Raw genomic sequence first — 20,306 nt, 5'->3', positions numbered from 1 at the left:
GGATTATCTTGGCAAAGTAGAAATGCTCACTAACAGGGTTGGAAAAAAGTATGTGCACAACATTTGAAAGAAATAACCTTTTTGTGTGTATGGAACATTTCTGGGATCTTTTATTTCAGCTCATGAAACATGGGACCAACACTTTACATGTTTCATTCATATTTTTGTTCAGTGTACATTTACAGAACTTCTGATAATTTTCTTGCCTTAGTACCTGACTCACATATCGAAAATTCACTGTTAAGTGTTTGGTTTACAGACTATTAACACATTGTTTTCATCAGAAGAGAAATGTGTGAAATGTCCGGCCAGGCTAGCTCTTACCAGCTCTGCATACTGTAACTACCCCAAACCTTCCACCTTCCATGAAGAGGGCAGCTGCAGGTTTTCACCTGTTGATGGTGCTGCCCACTTTGATAATATTAGTCCCTTGTAGATCGAGGTCCATGCTTTCTTTGTAACCTACAGTATGTTAAGCGTTTGGCTGATGGAAGATTTGTACATGAGAGGATGTATTTTGCTGTTTATTCAAAGGCCATGTGACCACAATGTATCTGACATGGAGATGGTATTAGAGATGAGTCAAGCCACTAGCCAGTTCAATACGCTTTTGTGTCATATCATTATTTCTATGCTTTTGTTTTATCATGTTTGTCATTATTTCTACAAATCAGCCGGCAAATAAACAGGTCAAGCAGCCATGCAGCCCTTTTGTTAGAAAGTTTCTCTGGTGAAACCTCACCACCACACCTCTCTATCCATCTATCACATACAGTAGCTACAACGTCACACCAGCATGGTACAGTAGTACAATACAGTATAGTACCAATACCAGCATGGTAGAGTAGTACAGTACAGTACAGTACAGTACTGTACCAACACTAGGATGGTAGAGTAGTACAGTGCAGTATAGTACCAATACCAGCATGGTTGAGTAGTACAGTACAGTACTGTACCAACACCAGCATGGTCGAGTAGTACAGTATAGTACAGTATAGTACCAACACTAGGATGGTAGAGTAGTATAGTATAGTACAGTACCAACACCAGCATGGTAGACTAGTACAGTACAGTATAGTACCAACACTCGGATGGTAGAGTAGTATAGTATAGTACAGTACAGTATAGTACCAACACCAGCATGGTAGAGTAGTACAGTATAGTATAGTACCAACACCAGCATGGTAGAGTAGTACAGTACAGTACAGTACCAACACCAGCATGGTCGAGTAGTACAGTATAGTACAGTATAGTACCAACACTAGAATGGTAGAGTAGTATAGTATAGTACAGTACCAACACCAGCATGGTAGATTAGTACAGTACAGTATAGTACCAACACTAGGATAGTAGTATAGTATAGTACAGTACAGTATAGTACCAACACCAGCATGGTAGAGAAGTACAGTACAGTACAGTATAGTACCAACACTAGCATGGTAGAGTAGTACAGTACAGTACAGTACCAACACCAGCATGGTCGAGTAGTACAGTATAGTACAGTACCAACACCAGCATGGTCAAGTAGTACAGTATAGTACAGTACAGTATAGTACCAACACTAGGATGGTAGAGTAGTATAGTATAGTATAGTACAGTACCAACACCAGCATGGTAGATTAGTACAGTACAGTATAGTACCAACACTAGGGTGGTAGAGTAGTATAGTATAGTACAGTACCAACACCAGCATGGTAGATTAGTAATGTACAGTACAGTACCAACACTAGGATGGTAGAGTAGTATAGTATAGTACAGTACCAACACCAGCATGGTAGATTAGTACAGTACAGTATAGTACCAACACTAGGATGGTTGAGTAGTATAGTATAGTACAGTACCAACACCAGCATGGTAGATTAGTACAGTACAGTACAGTACCAACACCAGCATGGTCGAGTAGTACAGTATAATTCAGTATAGTACCAACACCAGCATGATAGATTAGTACAGTACAGTATAGTACCAACACTAGGATGGTAGATTAGTATAGTATAGTACAGTACCAACACCAGCATGGTAGATTAGTAATGTACAGTATAGTACCAACACTAGGATGGTAGAGTAGTATAGTATAGTACAGTACCAACACCAGCATGGTAGATTAGTACAGTATAGTATAGTACCAACACCAGCATGGTAGATTAGTACAGTACAGTATAGTACCAACACTAGGATGGTAGAGTAGTATAGTATAGTACAGTACCAACACCAGCATGGTAGATTAGTACAGTACAGTATAGTACCAACACTAGGATGGTAGACTAGTATAGTATAGTACAGTACCAACAACAGCATGGTAGATTAGTAATGTACAGTATAGTACCAACACTAGGATGGTAGAGTAGTATAGTATAGTACAGTACCAACACCAGCATGGTAGATTAGTACAGTATAGTATAGTACCAACACCAGCATGGTAGATTAGTACAGTACAGTATAGTACCAACACTAGGGTGGTAGAGTAGTATAGTATAGTACAGTACCAACACCAGCATGGTAGATTAGTAATGTACAGTACAGTACCAACACTAGGATGGTAGAGTAGTATAGTATAGTACAGTACCAACACCAGCATGGTAGATTAGTACAGTACAGTATAGTACCAACACTAGGGTGGTAGAGTAGTATAGTATAGTACAGTACCAACACCAGCATGGTAGATTAGTAATGTACAGTACAGTACCAACACTAGGATGGTAGAGTAGTATAGTATTATACAGTACCAACACCAGCATGGTAGATTAGTACAGTACAGTATAGTACCAACACTAGGATGGTTGAGTAGTATAGTATAGTACAGTACCAACACCAGCATGGTAGATTAGTACAGTACAGTACATTACCAACACCAGCATGGTCGAGTAGTACAGTATAATTCAGTATAGTACCAACACCAGCATGATAGATTAGTACAGTACAGTATAGTACCAACACTAGGATGGTAGAGTAGTATAGTATAGTACAGTACCAACACCAGCATGGTAGATTAGTAATGTACAGTATAGTACCAACACTAGGATGGTAGACTAGTATAGTATAGTACAGTACCAACACCAGCATGGTAGATTAGTAATGTACAGTATTGTACCAACACTAGGATGGTAGAGTAGTATAGTATAGTACAGTACCAACACCAGCATGGTAGATTAGTACAGTACAGTATAGTACCAACACTAGGATGGTAGAGTAGTATAGTATAGTACAGTACCAACACCAGCATGGTAGATTAGTACAGTATAGTATAGTACCAACACCAGCATGGTAGATTAGTACAGTACAGTATAGTACCAACACTAGGATGGTTGAGTAGTATAGTATAGTACAGTACCAACACCAGCATGGTAGATTAGTACAGTACAGTACAGTACCAACACCAGCATGGTCGAGTAGTACAGTATAATACAGTATAGTACCAACACCAGCATGGTAGATTAGTACAGTACAGTATAGTACCAACACCAGCATGGTAGATTAGTACAGTACAGTACCAACACCAGCATGGTAGATTAGTACAGTACAGTACAGTACCAACACCAGCATGGTAGATTAGTACAGTACAGTACCAACACCAGCATGGTAGATTAGTACAGTACAGTACAGTACCAACACCAGCATGGAAGTTAGTACAGTACAGTACCAACACCAGCATGGTAGATTAGTACAGTACAGTACAGTACCAACACCAGCATGGTAGATTAGTACAGTACAGTACCAACACCAGCATGGTAGATTAGTACAGTATAGTACAGTACCAACACGAGCATGGTAGATTAGTACAGTACAGTACCAACACCAGCATGGTAGATTAGTACAGTACAGTACCAACACCAGCATGGTAGATTACTACAGTACAGTACCAACACCAACACCAGCATGGTAGAGTAGTACAGTATAATACAGTATAGTACCAACACCAGCATGGTAGATTAGTACAGTACAGTACAGTACCAACACCAGCATGGTCGAGTAGTACAGTATAATACAGTATAGTACCAACACCAGCATGGTAGATTAGTACAGTACAGTACAGTACCAACACCAGCATGGTTGAGTAGTACAGTACAGTACAGTACCAACACCAGCATGGTAGATTAGTACAGTATAGTACAGTACCAACACCAGCATGGTAGATTAGTACAGTACAGTACCAACACCAGCACGGTAGAGTAGTACAGTACAGTATAGTACCAACACTAGGATGGTAGAGTAGTACAGTACAGTACAGTACCAACACCAGCATGGTAGATTAGTACAGTATAGTACAGTACCAACACCAGCATGGTAGATTAGTACAGTACAGTACCAACACCAGCATGGTAGATTAGTACAGTGCAGTACCAACACCAGCATGGTAGATTAGTACAGTATAATACAGTATAGTACCAACACCAGCATGGTAGATTAGTACAGTACAGTACAGTACCAAAACCAGCATGGTAGATTAGCACAGTATAATACAGTATAGTATCAACACCAGCATGGTAGATTAGTACAGTACAGTACAGTACCAACACCAGCATGGTCGAGTAGTACAGTACAGTACAGTACCAACACCAGCATGGTAGATTAGTACAGTATAGTACAGTACCAACACCAGTATGGTAGATTAGTACAGTACAGTACAGTACCAACACCAGCATGGTCGAGTAGTACAGTATAATACAGTATAGTACCAACACCAGCATGGTAGTTTAGTACAGTACAGTACAGTACCAACACCAGCATGGTTGAGTAGTACAGTACAGTACAGTACCAACACCAGCATGGTAGATTAGTACAGTATAGTACAGTACCAACACCAGCATGGTAGATTAGTACAGTACAGTACCAACACCAGCATGGTAGATTAGTACAGTACAAACACCAGCATGGTTGAGTAGTACATTACAGTACAGTACCAACACCAGCATGGTTGAGTAGTACAGTACAGTACAGTACAGTACCAACACCAGCATGGTAGATTAGTACAGTATAGTACAGTACCAACACCAGCATGGTAGATTAGTACAGTACAGTACCAACACCAGCACGGTAGAGTAGTACAGTACAGTATAGTACCAACACTAGGATGGTAGAGTAGTACAGTACAGTACAGTACCAACACCAGCATGGTAGATTAGTACAGTATAGTACAGTACCAACACCAGCATGGTAGATTAGTACAGTACAGTACCAACACCAGCATGGTAGATTAGTACAGTGCAGTACCAACACCAGCATGGTAGAGTAGTACAGTATAATACAGTATAGTACCAACACCAGCATGGTAGATTAGTACAGTACACTACAGTACCAAAACCAGCATCGTAGATTAGTACAGTACAGTACAGTACCAAAACCAGCATGGTAGATTAGCACAGTATAATACAGTATAGTATCAACACCAGCATGGTAGATTAGTACAGTACAGTACAGTACCAACACCAGCATGGTCGAGTCGTACAGTACAGTACAGTACCAACACCAGCATGGTAGATTAGTACAGTATAGTACAGTACCAACACCAGTATGGTAGATTAGTACAGTACAGTACAGTACCAACACCAGCATGGTCGAGTAGTACAGTATAATACAGTATAGTACCAACACCAGCATGGTAGATTAGTACAGTACAGTACAGTACCAACACCAGCATGGTTGAGTAGTACAGTACAGTACAGTACCAACACCAGCATGGTAGATTAGTACAGTATAGTACAGTACCAACACCAGCATGGTAGATTAGTACAGTACAGTACCAACACCAGCATGGTAGATTAGTACAGTACAAACACCAGCATGGTTGAGTAGTACAGTACAGTACAGTACCAACACCAGCATGGTAGATTAGTACAGTACAGTATAGTACCAACACTAGGATAGTAGTATAGTATAGTACAGTACAGTATAGTACCAACACCAGCATGGTAGAGAAGTACAGTACAGTACAGTACAGTATAGTACCAACACTAGCATGGTAGAGTAGTACAGTACAGTACAGTACCAACACCAGCATGGTCGAGTAGTACAGTATAGTACAGTACCAACACCAGCATGGTCAAGTAGTACAGTATAGTACAGTACAGTATAGTACCAACACTAGGATGGTAGAGTAGTATAGTATAGTATAGTACAGTACCAACACCAGCATGGTAGATTAGTACAGTACAGTTTAGTACCAACACTAGGGTGGTAGAGTAGTATAGTATAGTACAGTACCAACACCAGCATGGTAGATTAGTAATGTACAGTACAGTACCAACACTAGGATGGTAGAGTAGTATAGTATAGTACAGTACCAACACCAGCATGGTAGATTAGTACAGTACAGTATAGTACCAACACTAGGGTGGTAGAGTAGTATAGTATAGTACAGTACCAACACCAGCATGGTAGATTAGTAATGTACAGTACAGTACCAACACTAGGATGGTAGAGTAGTATAGTATAGTACAGTACCAACACCAGCATGGTAGATTAGTACAGTACAGTATAGTACCAACACTAGGATGGTAGAGTAGTATAGTATAGTACAGTACCAACACCAGCATGGTAGATTAGTACAGTATAGTATAGTACCAACACCAGCATGGTAGATTAGTACAGTACAGTATAGTACCAACACTAGGGTGGTAGAGTAGTATAGTATAGTACAGTACCAACACCAGCATGGTAGATTAGTAATGTACAGTACAGTACCAACACTAGGATGGTAGATTAGTACAGTACAGTATAGTACCAACACTAGGATGGTTGAGTAGTATAGAATAGTACAGTACCAACACCAGCATGGTAGATTAGTACAGTACAGTACATTACCAACACCAGCATGGTCGAGTAGTACAGTATAATTCAGTATAGTACCAACACCAGCATGATAGATTAGTACAGTACAGTATAGTACCAACACTAGGATGGTAGAGTAGTATAGTATAGTACAGTACCAACACCAGCATGGTAGATTAGTAATGTACAGTATAGTACCAACACTAGGATGGTAGACTAGTATAGTATAGTACAGTACCAACACCAGCATGGTAGATTAGTAATGTACAGTATAGTACCAACACTAGGATGGTAGAGTAGTATAGTATAGTACAGTACCAACACCAGCATGGTAGATTAGTACAGTACAGTATAGTACCAACACTAGGATGGTAGAGTAGTATAGTATAGTACAGTACCAACACCAGCATGGTAGATTAGTACAGTATAGTATAGTACCAACACCAGCATGGTAGATTAGTACAGTACAGTATAGTACCAACACTAGGATGGTTGAGTAGTATAGTATAGTACAGTACCAACACCAGCATGGTAGATTAGTACAGTACAGTACAGTACCAACACCAGCATGGTCGAGTAGTACAGTATAATACAGTATAGTACCAACACCAGCATGGTAGATTAGTACAGTACAGTACCAACACCAGCATGGTAGATTAGTACAGTACAGTACAGTACCAACACCAGCATGGTAGATTAGTACAGTACAGTACCAACACCAGCATGGTAGATTAGTACAGTACAGTACAGTACCAACACCAGCATGGAAGTTAGTACAGTACAGTACCAACACCAGCATGGTAGATTAGTACAGTACAGTACAGTACCAACACCAGCATGGTAGATTAGTACAGTACAGTACCAACACCAGCATGGTAGATTAGTACAGTATAGTACAGTACCAACAAGAGCATGGTAGTTTAGTACAGTACAGTACCAACACCAGCATGGTAGATTAGTACAGTACAGTACCAACACCAGCATGGTAGATTACTACAGTACAGTACCAACACCAACACCAGCATGGTAGAGTAGTACAGTATAATACAGTATAGTACCAACACCAGCATGGTAGATTAGTACAGTACAGTACAGTACCAACACCAGCATGGTCGAGTAGTACAGTATAATACAGTATAGTACCAACACCAGCATGGTAGATTAGTACAGTACAGTACAGTACCAACACCAGCATGGTTGAGTAGTACAGTACAGTACAGTACAAACACCAGCATGGTAGATTAGTACAGTATAGTACAGTACCAACACCAGCATGGTAGATTAGTACAGTACAGTACCAACACCAGCACGGTAGAGTAGTACAGTACAGTATAGTACCAACACTAGGATGGTAGAGTAGTACAGTACAGTACAGTACCAACACCAGCATGGTAGATTAGTACAGTATAGTACAGTACCAACACCAGCATGGTAGATTAGTACAGTACAGTACCAACACCAGCATGGTAGATTAGTACAGTGCAGTACCAACACCAGCATGGTAGATTAGTACAGTACAGTACCAACACCAGCATGGTAGAGTAGTACAGTATAATACAGTATAGTACCAACACCAGCATGGTAGATTAGTACAGTACACTACAGTACCAAAACCAGCATCGTAGATTAGTACAGTACAGTACAGTACCAAAACCAGCATGGTAGATTAGCACAGTATAATACAGTATAGTATCAACACCAGCATGGTAGATTAGTACAGTACAGTACAGTACCAACACCAGCATGGTCGAGTAGTACAGTACAGTACAGTACCAACACCAGCATGGTAGATTAGTACAGTATAGTACAGTACCAACACCAGTATGGTAGATTAGTACAGTACAGTACAGTACCAACACCAGCATGGTCGAGTAGTACAGTATAATACAGTATAGTACCAACACCAGCATGGTAGTTTAGTACAGTACAGTACAGTACCAACACCAGCATGGTTGAGTAGTACAGTACAGTACAGTACCAACACCAGCATGGTAGATTAGTACAGTATAGTACAGTACCAACACCAGCATGGTAGATTAGTACAGTACAGTACCAACACCAGCATGGTAGATTAGTACAGTACAAACACCAGCATGGTTGAGTAGTACAGTACAGTACAGTACCAACACCAGCATGGTTGAGTAGTACAGTACAGTACAGTACCAACACCAGCATGGTAGATTAGTACAGTATAGTACAGTACCAACACCAGCATGGTAGATTAGTACAGTACAGTACCAACACCAGCACGGTAGAGTAGTACAGTACAGTATAGTACCAACACTAGAATGGTAGAGTAGTACAGTACAGTACAGTACAGTACCAACACCAGCATGGTAGATTAGTACAGTATAGTACAGTACCAACACCAGCATAGTAGATTAGTACAGTACAGTACCAACACCAGCATGGTAGATTAGTACAGTGCAGTACCAACACCAGCATGGTAGAGTAGTACAGTATAATACAGTATAGTACCAACACCAGCATGGTAGATTAGTACAGTACACTACAGTACCAAAACCAGCATCGTAGATTAGTACAGTACAGTACAGTACCAAAACCAGCATGGTAGATTAGCACAGTATAATACAGTATAGTATCAACACCAGCATGGTAGATTAGTACAGTACAGTACAGTACCAACACCAGCATGGTCGAGTAGTACAGTACAGTACAGTACCAACACCAGCATGGTAGATTAGTACAGTATAGTACAGTACCAACACCAGTATGGTAGATTAGTACAGTACAGTACAGTACCAACACCAGCATGGTCGAGTAGTACAGTATAATACAGTATAGTACCAACACCAGCATGGTAGATTAGTACAGTACAGTACAGTACCAACACCAGCATGGTTGAGTAGTACAGTACAGTACAGTACCAACACCAGCATGGTAGAGTAGTACAGTATAGTACAGTACCAACACCAGCATGGTAGATTAGTACAGTACAGTACCAACACCAGCATGGTAGATTAGTACAGTACAAACACCAGCATGGTTGAGTAGTACAGTACAGTACAGTACCAACACCAGCATGGTAGATTAGTACAGTACAGTATAGTACCAACACTAGGATAGTAGTATAGTATAGTACAGTACAGTATAGTACCAACACCAGCATGGTAGAGAAGTACAGTACAGTACAGTACAGTATAGTACCAACACTAGCATGGTAGAGTAGTACAGTACAGTACAGTACCAACACCAGCATGGTCGAGTAGTACAGTATAGTACAGTACCAACACCAGCATGGTCAAGTAGTACAATATAGTACAGTACAGTATAGTACCAACACTAGGATGGTAGAGTAGTATAGTATAGTATAGTACAGTACCAACACCAGCATGGTAGATTAGTACAGTACAGTATAGTACCAGCACTAGGGTGGTAGAGTAGTATAGTATAGTACAGTACCAACACCAGCATGGTAGATTAGTAATGTACAGTACAGTACCAACACTAGGATGGTAGAGTAGTATAGTATAGTACAGTACCAACACCAGCATGGTAGATTAGTACAGTACAGTATAGTACCAACACTAGGATGGTTGAGTAGTATAGTATAGTACAGTACCAACACCAGCATGGTAGATTAGTACAGTACAGTACAGTACCAACACCAGCATGGTCGAGTAGTACAGTATAATTCAGTATAGTACCAACACCAGCATGATAGATTAGTACAGTACAGTATAGTACCAACACTAGGATGGTAGACTAGTATAGTATAGTACAGTACCAACACCAGCATGGTAGATTAGTAATGTACAATATAGTACCAACACTAGGATGGTAGAGTAGTATAGTATAGTACAGTACCAACACCAGCATGGTAGATTAGTACAGTACAGTATAGTACCAACACTAGGATGGTAGAGTAGTATAGTATAGTACAGTACCAACACCAGCATGGTAGATTAGTACAGTATATTATAGTACCAACACCAGCATGGTAGATTAGTACAGTACAGTATAGTACCAACACTAGGGTGGTAGAGTAGTATAGTATAGTACAGTACCAACACCAGCATGGTAGATTAGTAATGTACAGTACAGTACCAACACTAGGATGGTAGAGTAGTATAGTATTATACAGTACCAACACCAGCATGGTAGATTAGTACAGTACAGTATAGTACCAACACTAGGATGGTTGAGTAGTATAGTATAGTACAGTACCAACACCAGCATGGTAGATTAGTACAGTACAGTACAGTACCAACACCAGCATGGTCGAGTAGTACAGTATAATTCAGTATAGTACCAACACCAGCATGATAGATTAGTACAGTACAGTATAGTACCAACACTAGGATGGTAGAGTAGTATAGTATAGTACAGTACCAACACCAGCATGGTAGATTAGTACAGTACAGTATAGTACCAACACTAGGATGGTAGAGTAGTATAGTATAGTACAGTACCAACACCAGCATGGTAGATTAGTACAGTACAGTACAGTACCAACACCAGCATGGTGAGACTAGTACAGTATAATACAGTATAGTACCAACACTAGGATGGTTGAGTAGTATAGTATAGTACAGTACCAACACCAGCATGGTAGATTAGTACAGTACAGTACAGTACCAACACCAGCATGGTCGAGTAGTACAGTATAATACAGTATAGTACCAACACCAGCATGGTAGATTAGTACAGTACAGTATAGTACCAACACCAGCATGGTAGATTAGTACAGTACAGTACCAACACCAGCATGGTAGATTAGTACAGTACAGTACAGTACCAACACCAGCATGGTAGATTAGTACAGTACAGTACCAACACCAGCATGGTAGATTAGTACAGTACAGTACAGTACCAACACCAGCATGGAAGTTAGTACAGTACAGTACCAACACCAGCATGGTAGATTAGTACAGTACAGTACAGTACCAACACCAGCATGGTAGATTAGTATAGTACAGTACAGTACAGTACCAACACCAGCATGGTAGATTAGTTCAGTATAGTATAGTACCAACACCAGCATGGTAGATTAATACAGTACAATACATTACCAACACCAGCATGGTCGAGTAGTACAGTATAATACAGTATAGTACCAACACCAGCATGGTAGATTAGTACAGTACAGTACCAACACCAGCATGGTAGAGTAGTACAGTACAGTATAGTACCAACACTAGGATGGTAGAGTAGTACAGTAAAGTACAGTACCAACACCAGCATGGTAGATTAGTACAGTACAGTACAGTACCAACACCAGCATGGTAGATTAGTACAGTACAGTACCAACACCAGCATGGTAGATTAGTACAGTACAGTACAGTACCAACACCAGCATGGTAGATTAGTACAGTACAGTACAGTACCAACACCAGCATGGTAGATTAGTACAGTACAGTACAGTACCGTACCAACACCAGCATGGTAGATTAGTACAGTATAGTATAGTACCAACACCAGCATGGTAGATCAATACAGTACAGTACAGTACCAACACCAGCATGGTCGAGTAGTACAGTACCTTACCAACACCAGCATGGTAGAGTAGTACAGTACAGTATAGTACCAACACTAGGATGGTAGAGTAGTACAGTACAGTACAGTACCAACCCCAGCATTGTAGATTAGTACAGTATAGTACAGTACCAACACCAGCATGGTAGATTAGTACAGTACCTTACCAACACCAGCATGGTAGAGTAGTACAGTACAGTATAGTACCAACACTAGGATGGTAGAGTAGTACAGTACAGTACAGTACCAACCCAGAATGGTAGATTAGTACAGTATAGTACAGTACCAAAACCAGCATGGTAGATTAGTACAGTACAGTACCAACACCAGCATGGTAGATTAGTACAGTACAGTACCAACACCAGCATGGTAGATTAGTACAGTATAGTACAGTACCAACACGAGCATGGTAGATTAGTACAGTACAGTACCAACACCAGCATGGTAGATTAGTACAGTACAGTACCAACACCAGCATGGTAGATTACTACAGTACAGTACCAACACCAACACCAGCATGGTAGAGTAGTACAGTATAATACAGTATAGTACCAACACCAGCATGGTAGATTAGTACAGTACACTACAGTACCAAAACCAGCATTGTAGATTAGTACAGTACAGTACAGTACCAAAACCAGCATGGTAGATTAGCACAGTATAATACAGTATAGTATCAACACCAGCATGGTAGATTAGTACAGTACAGTACAGTACCAACACCAGCATGGTCGAGTAGTACAGTACAGTACAGTACCAACACCAGCATGGTAGATTAGTACAGTATAGTACAGTACCAACACCAGTATGGTAGATTAGTACAGTACAGTACAGTACCAACACCAGCATGGTCGAGTAGTACAGTATAATACAGTATAGTACCAACACCAGCATGGTAGATTAGTACAGTACAGTACAGTACCAACACCAGCATGGTTGAGTAGTACAGTACAGTACAGTACCAACACCAGCATGGTAGATTAGTACAGTATAGTACAGTACCAACACCAGCATGGTAGATTAGTACAGTACAGTACCAACACCAGCATGGTAGATTAGTACAGTACAAACACCAGCATGGTTGAGTAGTACAGTACAGTACAGTACCAACACCAGCATGGTAGATTAGTACAGTACAGTACCAAACCCTAAACAACACTGCTGAGCAGATGTGTGTTAAACACCTACAGCCACTGCTCCAGAGGAATCCCAAACAAATGAAGGATTGGGGGCACGTTCAAGCTCTCTAGTTCTTTATGTCTCTGTGGAGCAGGTGTGGAGCAGCTCATTTCAAAGGACAGAGGATCAGAGAGGGAGAGTTCAAAGGTGGCAGTGTAAAGTATGGGCTTAGGGGACAGGGAACACAAACATGCATTGTCCTAGTGCTTTTGATGCAGGTTGTCAACAAATTGCTCAATATGACTGGTGTTGTTTGTTAGTCAACATTACTAGGATTTTTAGTCAAGAGAGAGTTGTGGTCAAATCACAAATGGTCAAGTGATAGCATATTGAGTTTCAGACATGTCCTCTGAGGGTTCACATTCATTTGTTGCAAATTGCAGATAGGCTACTTGTTTATATATATACCTACACCATAAACTTTAACACCATTTAACACCAGAGATACTGCCAGTGGTGTAAAGTACTTAAGTAAAAATACTTTAAAGTACTACTTAAGTATTTTTTGGTGTATCTGTATTTTACTTTACTATTTATATTTTTTGACAACTTTTACTTTTACTTCACTACATTCTTAATGAAAATACTTTACTTTTTACTCCATCAATTTTTTCCTGACACCCAAAAGTACTCGTTACATTTTGAATGCTTAGCAGGACAGGAAAATGATTTAATTCACACACTTATCAAGAGAACATCCCTGGTCATCCCTTCTGCCTCTGATCTGGTGGACTCACTAAATACACATGCTTAATTTGTAAATGATGTCTGAGTGTTGGAGTGTGCCTCCTTGCTATCCTTGAATTAATAAAAAAAAAACTGAAAATGGTGCCTTCTGGTTTGCTTTATATAAGGAATTTTAAATTATTTATACTTTGACTTTTGATACTAAAGTACATTTTAGCAATTACATTCACTTCTGAGTATATTTAAATCCAAAAACTTTTAGACTTTTACTCAAGTACTATTTTATTGGGTGACTTTCACTTTTGCTTCAGTCATTTTCTATTAAGGTATCTTTACTTTTACTCAAGTATGGGTACTTTTTCCACCACTGGAGGGTAGTATATTTGTGTACTTGTATCTCCAAGCCAAGTTCAGCCATTTCTAGACATTGGGGAACCGAGTCTTGATATCATAATGGGACGAAGCTGAAACCGTGTCTAATCCCCTTACTGGTTAATTAATGACACATGTTCCTCTTCCTCTGATACAAGCCTGATGACCGGCAGCATTGACCTTGCCTGAGTCCCAAATGGCATCCTATTCCCTACATAGTACATCACTTTCGACCATCCAGGGCCCCTAGGGCTTCGGTCAAAGATAGGGCTTTGGTCAAAAGTAGTGCACTAAATAGGGGAAAGGGTATAATTTAGGAAGCAGCCCTCACCCCCAGTCTCTAATTAATGTGGTAGGGTATTACTTTCCTCATGTCATGCCCCCATATAGAGATGGCTGTTTGGAAACCTGTGCTGTCTCTGTAAACCTGTTGGGAACCTGTGCTGTGTACTGTCTCTGTAGTATTCTGAGGTAGTAATCTGGAGACTATATTGTCTGAAAACAGAGCTGTAATGGGCGTACCAGAGGATGCAGATGGCATAGTGAGTGCCCATTAGAAGCAGACAGGGGTACGAGCTGCGAGGAACATCACAGCTGTATGTCCAGAGGAAGCCTCAGAGGAAGCCTCATAGCAAGGAGGAAGTAGTAACCTTCAGATAGAATATGGTGGGACAGAGTGAGACACTTGTTTTCCTCCCCTGAGCTTTGGGGCTTTTCCTCCCCTGAGCTTTGGGGCTTTTCCTCCCCTGACCTTTGGGGCATTTCCTCCCCTGACCTTTGGGGCTTTTCCTCCCCTGGCCTTTGGGGCTTTTCCTCTCCTGACCTTTGGGGCTTTTCGTCCCCTGACCTTTGGGGCCCCATTCTGATAATAAAGGACAGGAAAGCCTTAATCAGATTAAAGCACTACTACCTCCCCCAGCATCAAGTCTAAACACTCCTCAGATCACACACACACATATCCACTGACTCATTCATAGCACATCTTGATCTGATGATACCACAGCCACTTGTCGGTAGATGTTTTTCATAGAGGCACCTGTTTTTATTTGGAACCACACGGTAAAGGACCATTTCCTGTGACCAGTGGCAGTTGTACTGTACATATATAGGCCTATTACAGTGACCAGTGGCAGTAGTATGTTACATACAGTATATAGGCCTTTATACAGCCTCACCAAGGGGAACACATACTCAAGGCATCCATCAGAAATTACACTGGTTTGGTGGTTTGCTTTGCACACCACAGAGGCCCTGGTCAGATGTTGAAGGCCCCTGCACGTACTGCACTGTGTATACAGAAAACAAAGCTTTTGTTTCCTGTCCTTAACACTAATACACAACCATCCTTTCATCATGGAATAATATCTACAAGACGTGTGTTACCACCACCTCACCATCTTACACATGGTGCTATAGGACGGCTGCCTGCTCCTACATACGGGGGCTGCCATCCATGTGTTTCTAAGGGGCATGCCAGACCTGGGTTCAAATCCTCTTTGCTAACTTTTCAAATACTTGATCAAGCTCTTAATTGAGCTTGCCTGTTGCAATGGAACCAATAGAATAGTCCCAGAAGTCCAAACCCCACCACCTGGCATTCCATACTGGCTAAAGCAATTGCTCAAAGTATTTGAATGGTTTCAAATAGTATTTTAACCCAGGTTCCGAGGGGCATACATATGGGCCTTTCCACAGCCTTGCCAAACATCTGTCTCTCTCCCAGTCCCTACGTGATGAATGAAAGCATAAACAGTGTTTTTATAAATGGAATGGGAATGTGATTTCCTACTGAGGATCAAAGGGAACTTTCAGAACATCCGGGACTCGTGGTACTGCTCCAGGCTGGGCATTGTTCTAATTCCACTCTATCAGGTGAACACCTCTCAGATAGAGGTGAAGTGTAACGTAACCTGATGTGTAGTTTACAGACTGCATAAGATGAGTGGTATCTATTGGCAGCATGTCTGTCACAACATACAGACTATAAACATTGCAACATTGTACAGTAAAGGCCTTTGGTGTGTTAGAACTTGTGAGAAACCGACATTGTAACAATATGATTTAAAGCTAACTCAGTCTTTCTCTTACTAGCCTCTCTTACTTAGTTCATTTTGGTCAATTCATTTATAGTGAGAGGGTACAGTATGTTGTGAAATTGGACGACAAGTACAGTAAAATGTGAGGTACTCTACGTGAACTGCCGAGCAAGAGGGTCTCTATGTGGGTCTCTACTGAGAACATAAACAACGTGAAACATCTGAGAAATGATATAGGTCTTCAAATGGCCTAACCTCCTTTATAGCAGACTTTATCACACCATCTACTGTACCAGGCGTAGAGTTCACATTCCTGTAACTTCCCTGCACTAAGGGTCAGTTGGATGTTGGATGAATAGCAGGTGTTTGGAAAAACAACCTCCTATCTGGGCTCTCATCGTTGTCTTCGGAGATGGAACCACCAGACAGAACCGGCTGGCTCTGAGAGCCTCAAAGTGAATATTACACTATACACCAACCAACCAGGGATGTGAGCTGCTGGTATTGTACTGGGTGTCTCTCGGATCAGGGACAAGTTCCCTTTTTGTAGAGGGATAGAGAGAGAGAGAGAGAGAGAGAGAGAGAGAGAGAGAGAGAGAGAGAGAGAGAGAGAGAGAGAGAGAGAGAGAGAGAGAGAGAGAGAGAGAGAGAGAGAGAGAGAGAGGGAGAGAGAGAGAGAGAGAGAGAGAGAAAGAGAGAAGGCCTTGAAAAGGTTAATGATGTCTTTGATTGTTTACCTTTGTCTGCTTTTATCATCAGCCATGATGGTACAGTAGACCAAAGCAACAGAATAAGAAAGGAAACGCATAGCAACACTATATGAAGAGAGGCTGTGTACAGGTTATAATGTGTTTATGGTATTGAGGATGTGTTCAGGTTATAATGTATTTATGGTATTGAGGCTGTGTTCAGGTTATAATGTGTTTATGGTATTGAGGCTGTATTCAGGTTATAATGTATTTATGGTATTGAGACTGTGTACAGGTTATAATGTGTTTATGGTATTGAGGCTGTGTTCAGGTTATAATATGTTTATGGTATTGAGGCTGTGTACAGGTTATAATGTGTTTATGGTATTGAGGCTGTGTTCAGGTTATAATGTGTTTATGGTATTGAGGCTGTGTTCAGGTTATAATGTATTTATGGTATTGAGGCTGTGTTCAGGTTATAATGTGTTTATGGTATTGAGGCTGTGTTCAGGTTATAATATGTTTATGGTATTGAGGCTGTGTTCAGGTTATAATGTGTTTATGGTATTGAGGCTGTGTTCAGGTTATAATGTGTTTATGGTATTGAGGCTGTGTTCAGGTTATAATGTATTTATGGTATTGAGGCTGTGTTCAGGTTATAATGTATTTATGGTATTGAGGCTGTGTTCAGGTTATAATATGTTTATGGTATTGTGGCTGTGTTCAGGTTATAATGTATTTATGGTATTGAGGCTGTGTTCAGGTTATAATGTATTTATGGTATTGAGGCTGTGTTCAGGTTATAATGTGTTTATGGTATTGAGGCTGTGTTCAGGTTATAATGTGTTTATGGTATTGAGGCTGTGTTCAGGTTATAATGTGTTTATGGTATTGTGGCTGTGTTCAGGTTATAATGTATTTATGGTATTGAGGCTGTGTTCAGGTTATAATGTATTTATGGTATTGAGGCTGTATTCAGGTTATAATGTGTTTATGGTATTGAGGCTGTGTTCAGGTTATAATGTGTTTATGGTATTGAGGCTGTGTTCAGGTTATAATGTGTTTATGGTATTGAGGCTGTGTTCAGGTTATAATGTGTTTATGGTATTGAGGCTGTGTTCAGGTTATAATGTGTTTATGGTATTGAGGCTGTATTCAGGTTATAATGTGTTTATGGTATTGAGGCTGTGTTCAGGTTATAATGTATTTATGGTATTGAGGCTGTGTTCAGGTTATAATGTGTTTATGGTATTGAGGCTGTGTTCAGGTTATAATGTGTTTATGGTATTGAGGCTGTGTTCAGGTTATAATATGTTTATGGTATTGAGGATGTGTTCAGGTTATAATGTGTTTATGGTATTGAGGCTGTGTTCAGGTTATAATGTGTTTATGGTATTGAGGCTGTGTTCAGGTTATAATGTGTTTATGGTATTGAGGCTGTATTCAGGTTATAATGTGTTTATGGTATTGAGGCTGTGTTCAGGTTATAATGTATTTATGGTATTGAGGCTGTATTCAGGTTATAATGTATTTATGGTATTGAGGCTGTGTTCAGGTTATAATGTGTTTATGGTATTGAGGCTGTGTTCAGGTTATAATGTATTTATGGTATTGAGGCTGTATTCAGGTTATAATATGTTTATGTTATTGAGGCTGTGTTCAGGTTATAATGTGTTTATGGTATTGAGGCTATGTTCAGATTATAACATAAAATCCAAACACACACATTCACATGGCTCCATAACCCCCCCTCATATGCTGGGGGATGATTTGAATTATGGGTAATTGCCATGGCGTCTTCTTAGACCATGGTGTCCACTTAAATTATGGTGTCCTCTTAGACCATGGTGTCCTCTTAGATCATGGTGTCCTCTTAGACCATGGTGTCCACTTAAATTATGGTGTCCTCATAGACCATGGTGTCCACTTAGACCATGGTGTCCTCTTAAATTATGGGTCCTCTTAGAACATGGTGTCCTCTTAGACCATGGTGTCCTCTTAGACCATGGTGTCCACTTAAATTATGGTGTCCTCATAGACCATGGTGTCCACTTAGACCATGGTGTCCTCTTAGACCATGGTGTCCTCTTAAATTATGGTGTCCTCTTAGACCATGGTGTCCTCTTAGATCATGGTGTCCTCTTAGACCATGGTGTCCACTTAAATTATGGTGTCCTCATAGACCATGGTGTCCACTTAGACCATGGTGTCCTCTTAGACCATGGTGTCCTCTTAAATTAAGGGTCCTCTTAGACCATGGTGTCCTCTTAAATTCAGGAGAAGAAAGGGGATCTGGATCTCCCAAGACACCCTGAATTTATACTATAGAGGTTAGCAATCAGGACTACCAGAGGAGAAGTTAGGACCCCCCATCTTGGGCCTGGGTGGTCCCAACTTGCAGACACACACACAAACACACACACATGCAGACATACGCATGCAATGCACACATACACACACACACACAAATACGCACACACAAATACGCACACAAACACGCACAACGTGATCAGCATCTCATATAACACTAGAAGCCCTAACCAGAGACTAGAGAGGGGATGTGTGTGTTTGGATGAGAACAGGAGATACTGTGATGAAATAGATGGGAGATATGGAGAAGGGCTGTCTTTCTTTAGTGTGGATAAACACCAGTGTTGGAGGAAGAGAGGAGGAGAGGGGGATTGTTCCAAATTTACACCGTGGAGGAGACATGGTGTGTGTGTGTGTGTGTGTGTGTGTGTGTGTGTGTGTGTGTGTGTGTGTGTGTGTGTGTGTGTGCGTGTGTGTGAACATGTGTGTGCATTTCTATTAACATCTGGATCACCCTCATCACCTGATTAAGGGGAATTCCGTATTTCTACAGCTTTCTGCCCTTCAGCTCCTCCTGTGTGAACACACCTCCCTAACCTGCTTCACACACACACACACACACACACACACACACACACACACACACACACACACACACACACACCTGTCTCTGACACACCATAAGTTCTCAGCACAGGTAAGTCCTAAGCAAACTCCTAAACTCTTAGAAATAGGTGCTATCTAGAACCTAAAATGGTTATTCGGCTGT

The sequence above is a fragment of the Salmo salar genome, chromosome ssa03, assembly GCF_905237065.1.
Source record: "Salmo salar chromosome ssa03, Ssal_v3.1, whole genome shotgun sequence".
Taxonomy (NCBI): Eukaryota; Metazoa; Chordata; class Actinopteri; order Salmoniformes; family Salmonidae; genus Salmo; species Salmo salar.
Note: the sequence above shows the minus strand (reverse complement) of the source record.